This window comes from Solanum dulcamara, chromosome 6 (genome assembly GCF_947179165.1).
Source record: "Solanum dulcamara chromosome 6, daSolDulc1.2, whole genome shotgun sequence".
Taxonomy (NCBI): domain Eukaryota; kingdom Viridiplantae; phylum Streptophyta; class Magnoliopsida; order Solanales; family Solanaceae; genus Solanum; species Solanum dulcamara.
This window is the reverse complement of record NC_077242.1, coordinates 56,652,117-56,668,374: the sequence shown is the minus strand read 5'-3', so window position 1 is coordinate 56,668,374 and position 16,258 is coordinate 56,652,117.

Below are 16,258 nucleotides of genomic sequence, written 5' to 3'. Positions count from 1 at the left end.
AATCTTACCTTGCATTTCTACCAGAGGTTGTTTCCAAGGCTTGAACTCGTAACCTACTTGTCACATGACAGCAACTTTACCAGTTACTCCAAGGCTCCCCTTCTATGTACACCTTATTTTCTATTAAAAAAATTAAATAATTATCGAAATTGCTGCAGCAACTATGCAGAAGTTGCTATAATAATTCAACAATTGCTGCAACAATTCAAACAATTGTTAAAGTTGCTGCAAAAATTCAAGCAACTGTTGTAGTTGTTGTAGCAACTATGATAGTTGTTGTAACAACTATTTGTAGTAACTATCGTAATTGCTGCAGTAATTATCATAGTTGTTGCAACAACTATCGCAATTGCTGCAACAACTATTATAGTTGCTTGATGTTTTGTAGAATTTTTTTCAACAACTTAAATAATTTTTTTGAAATTCTCAAAATCAAAGTAAAACATTCCGTAAAAATAAAAACAAACAAAAAGAATAAATGTGATAAGAAAATGAACGACGGCGGCGATGACGGGGGTGATGATGGCGGTGACAACAATGGCGACGACAAAGAAGAAGAAGAAGAAGAAGAAGATGATGATGATGATAATGAAGGAAGAGAGAAAGCAAGAACAATAAGATGGAGTGAGAAAGAGAAAATCTGAAAAGAGACGGAAAAAGAAAGAAAAGGAGAGAGATTGATAGCTAATAAAAAAAGGGAGAAATTTCAAATTTTGAAATTTGAAATAACAGGGAAGACTTTTTAAAGGTTTGAAATTCTAATATGTATCCTAAAGTTTTTAATCACTCTAATCAAGTCCATATTTCATTTAATCTCATTTGACCAAGTCAATATCACCTTTTTTAAATTAAGAACTTTTTCGTCTTAAGACCCTATTTTTTGTAGCCAAAAATGAGTCAAAAAGATATATCCAAGTGTTAGAAATTAAAATTGGTTGATTAAATTAAATTTGGATCTTATTAGAGAGTAATTAAAAAATTTGGGGTATATATTAATACTTTAAATATTTTAAAATGTATTCCCTTTTATTTTGAAACAGTCGTCCTACCTTGGTAGGAGTAAGGTCCGCGTATACTTTACCCTCCCCAGACCCCACGTTGTGAGATTTCACTGGATTGTTGTTGTTGTCCCTTTTATTTTGAATTAATTACAAAAAATTTGTGTTGTGCATAGGCCTAATATTTGTTCTCAAATTTATTTTTGTAAGTGATGTTAATTATTAACCAAAAAAAAGTGATGTTAATTAAATAATTTTAAATCATCCACATGATAAATATTATTAAATTTTAAGTGGTATTGATTAAATGATTTTCAATTTTTGCTCCAAATATATATATATATATATATATATATATATATAAAAGATTGTGCGGTATTAAATTATTTCATTCTTTTTTCTCGTAAATCTAATGTGAAGAGGGATGTCCACAATTAAAGTATTTTTTTCATTAACAGTTGATTTTTTACTCAAAATAATTACAAAATTTACATATTAGCTACATTCTCAGTAATAAAGGTAAAGCTGAATGATATGAATTTAAAACTAAAGGGTATAGCTAAAGTGGGTCTCATAATTTCGTAAAAATTATAATAATTAAATTAAAATATAACAAAAGATATAATTTTTAAATCTTTTTTTCGAAAATGCCTTTGCTAAAGCATGCACGTCAACGGATACGTGCCTGCTTCAATGGATAAAACTAAATGGTATAGCTTAAGTGGGTATCATAATTTCGCAAAAATTATACACTAATAAAATAAAAATATAACAAAAGAAATGATTTTAATTTTTTTTTTAAAAAAATGCCCTTACTAAAACATGTACGTTGACAAAGACGTACCTACTTCAACCTTCAACTCTCTCTTATATATAATAAGAGAACTAGTAAAAACTACCGTTCTTCACGTGATCATACAAAATAAATAATTTACAATAAAATGTGTTATTGTACGTTCTATTGAAGCATCAACAATAATTTACAATAAAATTATTTTTTTACTTCTCAATTACTAAAAGGCAAAAAAAGGAAATTTTATTCACTTTAATCAATTTTTACGAGGGATCTAATTCATATAAAATCCGTATATATGAAAACAATTTGAGAGTAGATATACTCCACTTTAACATGTCTAGAGTAAATATATATATATATTTTTGGACAAACAACTCTTCTTTTTTTTTTTTTTACTATTTCACAAATTTTAATAATTTGCTAAGTTTAAGTTTTATAAATAAAGAATTTTAAATTCAAATTTAGATATATTCCTATCATTTCTTTGATTTTCTGAAAATGGAAAGAAGTGAAATAAATTTCACAAAACATTATTTTTCTTGTAAAGGGTTAAATAAGTAAAAGTACGAAAGAACAATTTTTTTTAAATTAGAATTGGGAAAAAAAGAGTGAAAAATATAAATTCATGTTTTGATAATAGAAATATGTTACATCATTTTGCCAACCTTATATATATATAAACACACATATACATATGAATTTCTTTATAATCTTTCAAAATTTTCTAACTGTTTATTTTAGTGAGAGAAATTGAAAAAATAAACCAACAATCTCGTTTAGCCATAAATATATTTGGAAGAAACTTGAAAATTAGTGTTTGGCCATATAACGTGTCATTACTTGACAATATATTTAGCAAACATTCATATTCCCAAGTTCTATTTTTTATAATTTATAAAAACACTCATCTATTAATCTCAATTAATATTTATATATAACCAACTCCATTAAAAAGAACAACTTGTTTTTTAGGAAAAAGAACACTTATACCTCCAAAAAGTAAAATATTTACATTTAAATCCTCCATTACTTTCATACTTTCCTTTTATTTTAAAATGACATACATCTATTTTTATTCGCGTGCCGACGTTAGCGCTCACCTTTTTTTCTCTCTTTGATACTATCATAGTATATTATAATATATAAATATACTCTGATGGTATTAGAGAGTAACTGAGCAGTTTTTTCATTGAAGGATTGCTTTTTTCTCCTTGATATCATCAAAGTATAATATACTCTTGTGGTACCAAAGAATAATTGATCAGTGTTTTCATTGAGGTTTGCTTCAGTCCTTCGATGAGATTACTCAATCATCCATGATACCATTAAGATATATCTACATACTGTCATGGTATTATAGAGGTATGTTTCATTTCTTCAATATTTTTAATTTAAAAAAAATCATAATTTAGACACAAGTTTTTAAAACAATTGCTAAAAGAGAAAAAAAATATAAAAATATATTTTCTACTAATTTATAATTTAATAAATAAGATTGAGACTTTAATAATTTTCTCTTAATTGTTTCTTATTTATTTATTTTAAAAACTCAATTTTATATGATAATGATATGGTAAGTATCACAGAGGATTAATTTATAGTAGTGATGCTGACGTCAGCTGACATCATGCGTGAAATAAGAAAGAAAAAGTGGGGTAAGAGGGTAAATAGTTTGAGCCACTTGTCCATTAAGCCTAAATAGATTGGGTTCGGTCCATTTTTGGTAAATAGTTTCACAATTAAGTCAATTTTGTGTAGTTTTTTCTTGTTTTTAATTGGTTATAATTTATCCTGAATCAGTGACAAGTTTGAATATGCGATTATTGTACTATTCTTGCCCATATTGTTATTTTTATTGTTGTTGATTGTCATCAATTATGATATAAGGTTATTTTTTAACGCAACATGTTCATTATAAAATGATAATGCAAATTTATGGATAATTTCATTTTTAGAATTTATGGATATACATCATATTTTTTGAAAAAGCCAAATATTTTTTTGAAAATATATGGACAAACACATGGTAAAACTTCACCCAAAAATCACTTGCCAAATACTTGGATATTGTGGCCAAACGCTGGGAAAAGATCCACTCCAGTAAAATTTTGTCCAGTATTGTTCAATGGTAATATGGATTCATGTCATGTCTACAATTAATTGTTTCATGGTTGAGATTCATTTGTGGTAAACAATTAAAAGTGGCAAGGTAATTTTATATAACAAAATAATTAAAAAATTAAATACTAACAGACTGTTAACATGAGCTATTTGTGAATCCACTAGTTAGGGCAAATTAAGGCAAATCTTATGGGGGCAAGTAGTTCTGGGATCTGGGTAATCGCCACTTGTCTAACTCGGTGCTAGGTACAACTCTCAACAAGAATAGTCATAATCATATCATAGTCTTTGAAAATGATAATAATCTTGTAAGGCCAAATTCATCATAACATACTTGAAATCATAAGAATAACTTCTTTAACAAATCAAGATTTCATAACATATTCATAAAGACACTTATCTAAGCATCTAAATCATTATAGGCTTGTTCACAGAAAATCATGGAAATCCTTCATGTTAAGAATACTTCACGTTTTGAAGCAACCTTATTTTTATTAAAAACATCATTGATGCTTTATCTAGAAGCATCCTTAAAATCATAGTTCATAAATCATGATGCATGCAGAATTCTCAAACATAGTTTATAATCATAAAATAGGCATAATGCATGGGTCCATGAGAAAATCATCAAAATATGTAATTAAGATTAAATCATGCGTAATAAGATCAATAGAAGTGAAACAAACTATAATTGATTGAACCCAATGCAAAATCATCAAAAATCTAGGGTTTAGGAAAAAATCAATTGAAAATACTTTGGAAGTCCATGGATGAAAAGTGATCCGTGGATTAAATTCGCACACACCTCAATGAGAAAATCATCAAAACATGTAATTAAGATTAAATCATGCGTAATAAGATCAATAGAAGTGAAACAAACTATAATTGATTGAACCCAATGCAAAATCATCAAAAATCTAGGGTTTAGGAAAAAATCAATTGAAAATACTTTGGAAGTCCATGGATGAAAAGTGATCCGTGGATTAAATTCGCACACACCTCAATGAAATCCTAGATTGAAATTGAAGTAGGAGACTTGAATCCTTGAACCCTAGCCTGGTGAAGGAGATAACCTTGAGAGAGAATTTCTTGAGAGAGTTTTGGGGTTTTGAGTGAATGAGAGGGAATGGGGAAATTTTGAAGGGTTTGGGTGGTTACATTGTTTAGGAATTAGGAAATGTCTAAAATATCCCTAGAATTAAATTATCGGAGATGAACCATGGGCACTATCTATGAGTTGTAGGTCACTCTACGGGTCGTCAAAAAGGGCTAGTAGAATCAAGGTCAAAAATACAAGTTTCTTAACTTCATCCTATGAACTTATCTACAACACCCTCGTGTACCCAACCCTGAACAAAGTGCCTCTGAACCCAACACTACGAGCTCCTCTACGGCCTTTAACATCCATATGGCCTGTCCTACAAGATCGTCCAAAAACTTCTGATACTTGAAAAATAATGAAACTTCAGGACCTCATCTACAACACCCTCCTACTGACCATAGGTCCTTGATGGTCCGTAGGTAGGCCCGTCTGAATTAGCACTAGTAAGGATTTCTGCAATTTTTCCTTCCCAACAAACTTTTGAACTTCAACTTCTGAGGTATTACAATATCTCCACCTTGAGAATATTCATCCTTGAATGGGACTCAAGCTAGCATGAATAGAGTAGAAAAAAGATCTAACCCCCAACATGAATGCATAATTCATCAAAATGCATAAAACTAAGGAGTAATCAATCCCAAGCTAAAACATGACTTTAAAAATTGATTTCATGAACATGTATGCATATGAAAATATGAGAATGACTAAGATGCATGAATCCAAAAGGGTGAACATGATGAGCTAATACCTCAAGCTGAAACTAAAGTGGAGGGAAATAGACGAGGATAATCGGATATCATGTCGGCTTCGGCCTCCCTAGCACCCTTAACTAATTGATTCCTCCAAAAAACCTTAACAGAAGCAACTTCTTTATTTCTCAACTTCCAAATTTGATGATTAAGACTCTCAGCCGGAGCCTTTTTATATGAGAGACTTTCTTTTACACCAACATTCTTCAATGGCACAATCAAAGCAGGATCACCCATACACTTATTCAATAAGGAAACATGGAGTACCGGATGCACCAATGCTAATTTCAAAGACAAATCCAACTCATAAGCCACCTTACCAAAATACCTCAAAATTTGATATGGGCCTACATAATTGGGACTAAGCTGCCCTTCCACAAATTGCATCACATCCTTCATAAGTGAGATTTTCAAGTAAAGCTAATCATTAACTTCAAATTCGAGCTTTCTTCTTCTTACATCTGCATAGGATTTGTACAAGCTTTGGGAAATCCTTAAACTCTCTCTATTGAGTCTAACTTTCTCCATAGCTTCATGGACATATTCTGGACCTATCAAGGAAACTTCTTCAACCTTACCCAATAGGATACCTACACCTCCTACCATAAATAGTCTCGAAAGGAGCCATTTGAATAATTGAATGATAGTTATTATTATAAGCAAACACAATTAATGGAAAATGGTCATACCAATTACCTTTGAAGTCAATCACATAGGCTCTTAACATATCCTTTAATGTCTCAATATTCATCTCGGCTTGAGCATTGGTCTGAGGGTAAAAAGTTGTACTAAGCTTAACTTGAGTGCCAAGACCCTTCCAAAATAATCTCCAAAATTGAGTGCCTCTGTCTAAAATGATAGATAATGGAACACTATGTAACTTAACCAACTTTTGAATGTAGAACCTAGCATAATCCTCGGTTGAGTAAGAAGTCTTAATGGGAAGAAAATGCACCGACTTAGTCATTCCGTCTACAACAATCCAAATTGAATCTTGTTGTAGATGGGTATGAGGTAAGTTCGTAATGAAGTGCATTTTCAAGTCTTCCCACTTCCAAGTAGGAATTTCAAATATCTTGAGCCAACCTCTAGTGTTCGATGCTCAACCTTTAATTGTTGGCAATTCACCACAAATTCCACAATATCCTTCTTCATGCTATTCCACCAATAAACTTCCCTCAACTCATGATACATCTTAGTGGATCTTGGGTGAATATACTATGGGATTCCAATAATATCTGTCGCCTCAAACCATCAACATCCGGAAAACATAAGCGACCTTCGTAATGAAGTACACTAGCTCCCTATTGGGACAATTCCTCTATAGATTTTTCAGAAATTGATTTCTTTAATTCAATCAAAGTTGGATCACTATCTTATTTTTTCTTCACATTTGACACAAGAGATGATTCTGAGAGTTTTTGCACAATAACACCACCATCTTCAAAATCAACCAATAGTCTATGAACATCACGAACTAACTCCTTTTTCACATCTTCAATATGAGCAAAACTATTCATGGATAATCTACTGAGAGCATCTGTATGCCTTTCTCGGATGGTAAAGAACACTCAAGTCATAATCCTTGAACAATTCAAGCCACCTTCTTTGGTGAAGATTCAAATCCTTTTTAAACACATATTGCAAACTCATATGATCGGTGAACATATCTATATAAACACCATAAAAATTGTCTCTATATTTTCACAGAAAACACAACCATCTTAGTCATGAGTCGGGTAATTATTCTCATGAACCTTAAGTTGCCTAGAAGCATAGGCTATCACTTTACCATTTTGCATCAAAACACAATCAAGACCAATCCCTAAGGCATCACAATACACTGCTTTGTGTGTGCTTTCTCGAGTGCTACTTAGAATAGAGATAGTCAGACTCTAACTTGATAATGTTATAGAGCTTGTGAAATAAGGACATTTTGATCGACCTAATTGGCTCTCGACTTGATTTTCAATCAAAGCGATTTCATAAATCTAAAGAAAGACCTCTCTTTTGGGATTAGTCTCGTCCCTAGATCTAGTAGTCAATCAGTGTCCGCCTCCGCCTGAATAAATATGCACTAACTCACCTAAAATAAGTACAACTAAACCATTAGATCCTTCTAGTAAAGTCAAAACCGAGGCTGCAGTAAGTCGATCTTCAACTCTTGTAAACTTTTCTCACCTGCTTCAAACCATTAAAATTTCATCCTTTATGAGTTTAAAAAGTCAAAAGTGAAGCAATAGATTAAAAATCCTTCCACAAACTGTTTATAGTAATCAGCTAAACCCAAAAAACTTCGAATAACTATGGGAGAAAGAGGTGTAGGCCAATTTTTAACCGCCTCATCTTCTTAGGATCAACTCTAATAGCTTCACCGAAAATAATATGTCTAAGGAATGCATGTGACCTTAATCAAAACTCACACTTGCTAAACTTAGCAAACAACTGACAATCCTTAAGAACTTGCAATGCAATCCTCAAATAATTTGCATGCTCATCCTCATTCCGAGAATAGATTAATATATCATCGATAAACACAATCATGAACATATACAAATATTGTGCGAACACCCTGTTCATCAAATTCATAAAAGCTGCAGCAGCATTTGTTAGTCCAAAAGACATAATCAAAAATTCATAGTAACCATACCAAGTTATAAAGGCAATCTTTAGAATGTCACATTCTCTCACTTTAAGTTGATGATAACCCAATCGAAGATCAATCTTTGAAAAGTAACTAGCACCTTGAAGCTAATCGAACAAGATATCAATCTTTGGGATATGATACTTGTTCTTAATTTTTACCTTGTTCAACTATCGATAATATATAAACATACGAAAAGAACTTCTTTCTTGCGAATAAAGAAAACTTGAGCACCCTATGGAGGGATACTTAGTCTAATGAAACCCTTGTCCAAAAGGTCCCTTAACTGATCCTTCAACTCTTTAAGTTCTACCAGAGCCATTCTATAAAGAGGAATAGAGATATGTTGGATATCTAGAAGAAGGTCAATTCCAAAGTCGATTTTCCTTTCAAGAGGAATACCAGGCAGATCATCTAGAAATAATTCTGGAAACCCATTCAAAATAGGAACTGACTCATGAGTAGGGGTTTCAGAATTCGTATCCCTAACCAAAACAAGATGATACATGTAACCTTTAGAAATAATCTTTCTAGCTTTACTAGATAAACTGAGCTTTAGACATTGAATCACTACCCTTCCAATCTATGGTTCATTCGAAAACTAAAACTTAACCACTCGGGTTCTATTGTCAATAGAGGTATAACAAGCATAATGCCAATTCATATGAAGAATAATATCAAAGTCAGTCATATCTAGTTTTACAAGATCAACTGAGGTGTCTTTTGAAAAATTGAGACCAGAAAATTTCTATAAACCCATTTAGCTACAATAAAATCACTAACAAGAGTAGAGACTGACAAAGGTTCCAAGATTTCAGGGCCGATATCATATTTCATAGCTACATAAGGAGTCACAAAAGAAATATTTGCTCTAGGATCTAACAAAGCATAAACATCAAACTGAAAGACTTGTAACATGCTAGTAACCACATCAAGGAATGCTCCTAATCTTGTCGAGTATGAAGAGAATTAAAACCATTCTGACACTGATCATCACCAGAACCAGATGAAGTAACCTACTAAGCCGGGTAATTGGTATCACCAGAACCAAAACCATTCTGGACTACCATCTTTAACCTTGCTACAAATCGAAGGGAAATCTCTCACCTTATAATGCATCTTACCACAACCAAAATATGCATCAGAACCTGCTAGGCAATCTCTTTGATGGTTTTCCCACACTTTCTATATGCGGGGATAGTCTGATGTAACACCCCCTAAAAACATTGTATATGATGTTTTAATTCTCGATAAAAATGATATTTATTCTGTATTTTGCATATAACTTTTAATAAAATTGTCCAAATTAGATGATTTAAATTTTTGAATAACTCGAATATCATTACCTACAACTTTTATGAAGATCATATTTTATGTTTCGGAGGTTAAATAGGTCAAATAAATTAATTGTTGTAAGACATGGTGCTGTGACGAAATGGAGTATTTGTAGAAGAAAAATCATATTGATGCTCCAAATTAGTTGATTCTTGAACGACATGAAAGTATACTTCTAGAGAAACAATTCATATATACACTAAATCCTAATAAGGAAGATATCTTTTTCAAACGCAGCTCCAAAAAATAGTATTCCGTTAACAAAAGGTTTATCTCACCAACCATGAAAAGATCTAGATCCATTTGACATTACCATGATATTAATAGTCCTCTATTTGACATCACCATGACATCAATAGTCCTCTATTTGACATCACCATGACATCAATAGTCCTTCATGACAGCACAATCTTCCATTAAATTTTTAGATTTTTTTTATAATTATTTTAATTATTGTTAGGTCTCTCCTTCACACCTATAAATACCCACCTTATTTTATCATTTTATTCATCAAGCTTTTTTATGCAACTTTTCTCTCTATAAACTCCTTTAATCATTCTCAAAATATAGTTTTAATTCTTAGTAGTTTAGAAATACTATTCTGGTAATTCATATACTCCGGATAGTACACAAAATGCTCCAGCGAGGAGAAAATGCTAGAATTCAAGAGTGTTTATTAAGTCCTTCAATTCTGAGTAACGCTTCGGATTTCAGGTATGTAATACTTCAATGAGAGTAATCCTTCCACTCTCATTCCTAAAGTATTTTGATTATATGATAAATTATGTTTATTTTCTTTAAGCTTTACTCTAAGTTATGTGGGTGTTTATCCATGGATTCTTCCACCCATGTAGTTCAAAACTCTTTTAACTAAATATCTTGATTTCAAGTAAGATTTTCTTATGGGTAATTCTTATTTATACTTAATAGAATGAATCATGGTTAAACTAATGATTATTGATTTATTTTGATGCAAAATGATTTCATATGTATGAATTGATGGTTTGTAAGTATTTTCTCTATTTAGCTCTTTAAAAGTTCTTGAAATTCATGATGGGTTGTTTAAAATATAATTTTTAATCGATATATTCAAAGTATTTATGTATAATTTTATTTACATTCATGTTTGAAAGTTGAAATGATATTAACCCACCTAGTCTTACTATGTTTTCAATGAAGTTTGACTTGAAAGCTTTGACTCCAAATGAATGTTTATGAAAGCAATATCTATGATCAAAATGGAGTTTTATGAAATGAAAGAATGATGAAATGATATGAATAATGGATTCTTTATGCAATAAGGACAATTCTTGCATATTTGAATTACCAAAGATTTTAATGAGCTATTCTACCGAATATGATGTTTTGAATTCTCAAGCTATATGCTATGACTATTTTAAAGTATTAAACTATTCTGTGGGATTGACTTAGCAATAAATGGGTTATTGAGGTGAGATTCGGTAAGAGAATTCTAGTAGCAACCCTTTGTCTCATTAACTATGTGCCAAGATAGGAGCCCTTGTAGGCTTAGGCTAATGGATCCATAAATAGCCCTTAAAGTTAAAGTTAAAGAAATGAATGAAGTTGACGGAGTTCTACCAAGAAAGTAGTCTCCCCGACCAATGTAGGGGGTTATGTTGGATTCCATGTAATAAATGCATGGTCTTAAATATTGATTATGGTCATTTTCCCACAAAATAAATATTTTAAATGATATCTATATGATTGATTATGCATACATTGCATTATGTTTTATATTACATAAATATTTTAATGTTTTCTCAATGTTCATGCATGCTTATATGCTTAGTACATTCAAAGTACTAACGCATACTCTTTTGCCTATATGATATCACCATGTAGGGACCAATGCTCCTCCTCATTCTCCTCCACGTGGCTAGTTGAGATTTCGTTTAAAGATTACTTTTGGTGAGTTCCCATATTTCGAGAATAATACTCTATTATCTTTCTAGCTTATGATATTTTGAGATGTTTAGACACTTACTATGACATTTTTTTCTATTATGATTGAGGGTGAGCTAGGGACTTGTCTTAGCCCAGTTAAATCTAAAAGTTAGAGGTATTGTTGGATATATGTAAGTTGAAGATTTACTATTATGATTTTTGCTTGTTTATTTATTTTCATTACCTATGAAAGACTAAAAAAATGCTAAAAGGCTTATTTGAGGTATTTTTGGGTTCCTCAATAGCCATATCACGTCTAGGCCCTAGGCATGGGTTATGACATCTGACCACTAGAAGCTCCTCCTTGAAGCTTAGAGTTTGATATCCTATCTTAGTAGAACTTCATAGTTGGAGCACTAGATGAAGTTGGGCTAGATTACTTCTATGAAAATTGAGATCGACCACCATTACCGAACTTAAAATGAGAAAAGTTACCACTATCGGTCCTTGCCCTCTTAGTCTCCCTAGTCTTCTCCTTAAGCTTCTCTTTCTCAATTTGTTTGGCATGAGTCATCAACCTTAAAATATCTATATCCTTGAGAAAGATTGTGGTTTTACACTCCTTGACAACCATATCCAAAATACCACAAATAAACTTGCTTATAAGAGTTCTAGAATCGGCTATCATTCTCAAAACATATTTGGATAATTCGGTGAACTTCAAAGCATATTTCCTGACACTCATTTTACCTTGTTTCATGTTAATGAACTATTGTACTTTAGCCTCTCTTGTCTCAAGAGGTAAGAAATGGTCTAGAAAAATACCTTAAACTTGTCCCAATCCAAAGGACATGCATCAATAGCCCTTCTTTCCTTCCATTAGTTGAACCAAACTTGAGCGAAACCTTTAAATTGATAAGTAGCCAAGTCAGCCTTTTCCATCAGAGTCATATTCATGATGTCCACTATCTTTGAAATCCTTTTAATGAACTTTTGTGGATACTCATACACCTTTAAACCATGAAATTCTAGAGGATTCATCTAAGTGAAGTCCTGAACCCTAGTTGCTGCTGTACCCACATTTGGGTTCACAGGATCTACCACTTCTCAATTAGCTTATGCCATCATGTATTGGGAAAATGTATGATCCCGTAAGTCAAAAAGTTGGAAACAAGGAGAAACGTCTCAAAATTCTGAACCCGTCCATGTGAACGAGTCCCTCTATGGCTTGTAGGGCTTTCTATAGCTCATAGAAGAGAGTCGTAGAGTGACCCTTTGAGAAAAAGTTGAAGTTTCCCTAAGGCCAAAATGACTACTTGACAGGACGGCTCATAGAAGCAATGACGGGTAGTAAGAACCACCCGTCCTAAAAATTCAGAGACTAGTATATTTGCAGGTTTCAAACCTATAAGATGAGCCTTAAGAATGGACTATTTCTGAGACTATGGGTCGTAAACATTGGCCATTCAAAAACTTCAGAGACTATGTTTTCAAGACTTTTCACAAACCTGCAGGATGAGTTATTTGGACGACTCGTCAACACTTAGATGGCCCGTAGGAACCCATTCATAGACTTAAATCTAGGATTTAATAAAAGGCATTTATGTATTTTTCCAAGTTCGGTTCAAAGAACCTAGACACTTTTATGGCCAAGTTCAAAGTCTATTTACTCTATTCTTGAAAATCTCCTCCTATTCAGTTTATTCTCTCAAAATTTCCAAGGCAAGAACTCTCAAATTCTCTCAAGGTTTCTCTCCAAATTCAAGCTAGGGTTTCCAGATTTCTTCAAAGTTTCTTCTCAATTTTAAGTAATTTCAAGCAAGGTATGTGGGGATTGATTCATGAGCCCTTTTCACCCATGAAGTCTCAAAGATTTTTCAAGTTTTTATTCAATTTACAATTGATTATGAACCCTAGTTTTGATGAATTACATTGGGGTGACTAGATTTTATTTTTAATTGTTATCAATGATCTTTATATTCATGTTCTTATATGAATTATATGATTTCAAGTTGAATTATGGATGCCTATGCATAAAGCTATATTTTCAAGCATGATTATGAAGTAAAGATGATTTTATGAGTTAATCATGAGTTAAATGATTTATAAAGATAGTTTTGCAATGAGTTACAATTGAGATTATAATTTTAAAGTTAAAGATTGAGATGATGATTAGAGTTAAGATCATTAGATATTTTGAGATGGTGATAAGGAGAATTCTCACCGAAGTTATAGATTTTTATGAATCACCAAGTAAGATGAGCTTTTCCTAAATATTTTAAAGATGGATTGATAGGCAATAACTATCTTTACCTACTATGTTATGATTATGTTTTATGATTTTTCATTGGGATATTGACTAAGTACCTAGAGGACTTCTAGGCAGGGTTTGGTCGTATAATACAGTTGGTTATCTAAGGAAATCCTAGTAGCAACCTAAAGTCCCAAACTATGTTGCCCACGTAGGTTTCCTTTATGGCCTAGCTAGTGGATCCACGTAGCCTAGTTGAGTTATCTTGGAGTATGCCCTAGCAAGAAAGCCTCCCCTATTTCGATATAGGACTCATCGGTTTGTTTCAATGCAGGAGTCATTGGATTCCCTGTAGTACCTCGTATGGTCTTAGTTGTTGGTTAACGGTTTTATCCCATATAAGTTCAAGTTCAAGTTAAGTTATGAGGTATCAAGTTATGATTTGAAAGTTGAAGTTTTATGATATGCATTGACCAAGAGTTTCTTATTTTTTAAATTGCTTTTAAGCTATACTCATGTGCACTCTGATTGGTCATGCAACTTTTGTCATATTTATACGTTCTTTTACTTGTTCATGCATACCTCACATACTTAGCATATTCAAATATACTATTACTTGTTCATGCATACCTCACATACTTAGTACATTCAAATATACTAATGCTTATTTTGCCTACATTATCTCATAATGTAGGGATGAACAACACTCACAACTACCCTGCTTATGGCAAGAGTTTTCGTTAGATTTCAAATAAGTTGGTGAGTCCTCATTTTACCGAGGACAAGACTTTTATTCATGTTACTAGTGTTAAACATTTCTTCTATTATTAGGGTAAGCTAGGATCTTGTCCTAAGCCTCCATCAAAGATTAGACTAGAGGCATGTTTAGACAATATTCATTGGTGTAGTCCGAATTGGGCAGTTATAAAGTTGATTTCCCTTAGTCCCATTCCCCACTTAATGATTACTTCTACTCATATTTATCTTGTTCTTTACCTTATGTATGCGATATAAGCTAAGATAACTTATGGTTGGGGCCCTCACATCCCGATTGCCGTGTTACGACTAGGAACTAGGTCCAATTATGACAAACTTGGTATCAGAGCATAAGCTTTAGAAGAATCTTAGGAGTCTAACATGCCGCGTTAAGTAAAATCTTATTCATTGGTGTGAAGTGCACCACATCCATAAATAGAAGGCTACAAAATGTCTTAGGAAAAGTGTCGCTTCTTTAATGATCTATGTCGTGCGGTAGAGTGGTGAAGTCTTTTCCCTCTAATGCTTGTTCTTTGCAATTTTGAGAATATGCCTACATGAAGATACACTGCTAGAAGGAACATGGTTGAAGAGAAGTAACAAGCTCTGAATGACCCTCTAAATGATCAAGTTTCCAATGCCGAGTTTCGAGCGACTTTTCAAGTACTTGCTCAAGCCATTACAGCTAAGTAATTCGTGAGGTAGTTGCTCCCATGAATTCGAATGCTAGTATGAAGGCAATAAGAGTTCTTGACTTCATGAGGATGAATCCTCTAGAGTTTTGGGGTTCTAAATTTGATAAGGATCCCCAAGAGTTTGTCGATAACATTTATAATAATGTTGAGATCATGGGGATTAGCCCGGTTGAAAAGGAAGAGTTGTCTATGTACCAATTGAGGGGTGTTTCTCAAATTTAGTTTCATCAATAGAAAAGTGAGAGGCCTAGAGAGCTGGAACCCGTGACTTGGGATGAGTTCAAAGGTGTGTTTCTTGATCGCTTTTTCCCGCTAGAGTGCAGGAAGGCCAAGGTTCAAGAGTTTATCAACCTCAAGCAAGGTGGTATGGGTGTGAGAAAGTATGTCCTTAAGTTTTCTCAATTATCAAAAAATGCTCCATTCATGGTTACCTACTCAAGAGCTCGTATAAGCAAATTTGTATCGAGTGTGTCGGACATGGTTGCAAAAGAATGAAAAATGGCGATGTTGATTTAAGAGATAGATATATCCAGACTCATGAACTATGAGGAGCAAGTAGAAAGTGAGACTCTAAAGGTGAATAATAGGGAGTCTAAGAGGCCAAGAACTGATGATAGTGAATTCTCTCATGCTAAGTCTGGAAGTGGTGGACGTCTTTGTTTTCACCAAAAGTACTTCAGCCAAGGGTTTTCTAATGTCACTATTCCATGGTTTGACAAAGATAGGGTACCCAAACCTAAACCTCAAGGGGTGCTCCTATAGGCCAAGTTACTCCCGCATGTAAGAAGTATGGTAGGAACCACAAGGGTGAATGCCTAGTCGGGTTGAATGTGTGCTACCAGTGTGGTAAGCCGGGTTATCATGCTAAGGAATGCAAGGTCAAGGATGTTCGTCCTCAATGAGAAG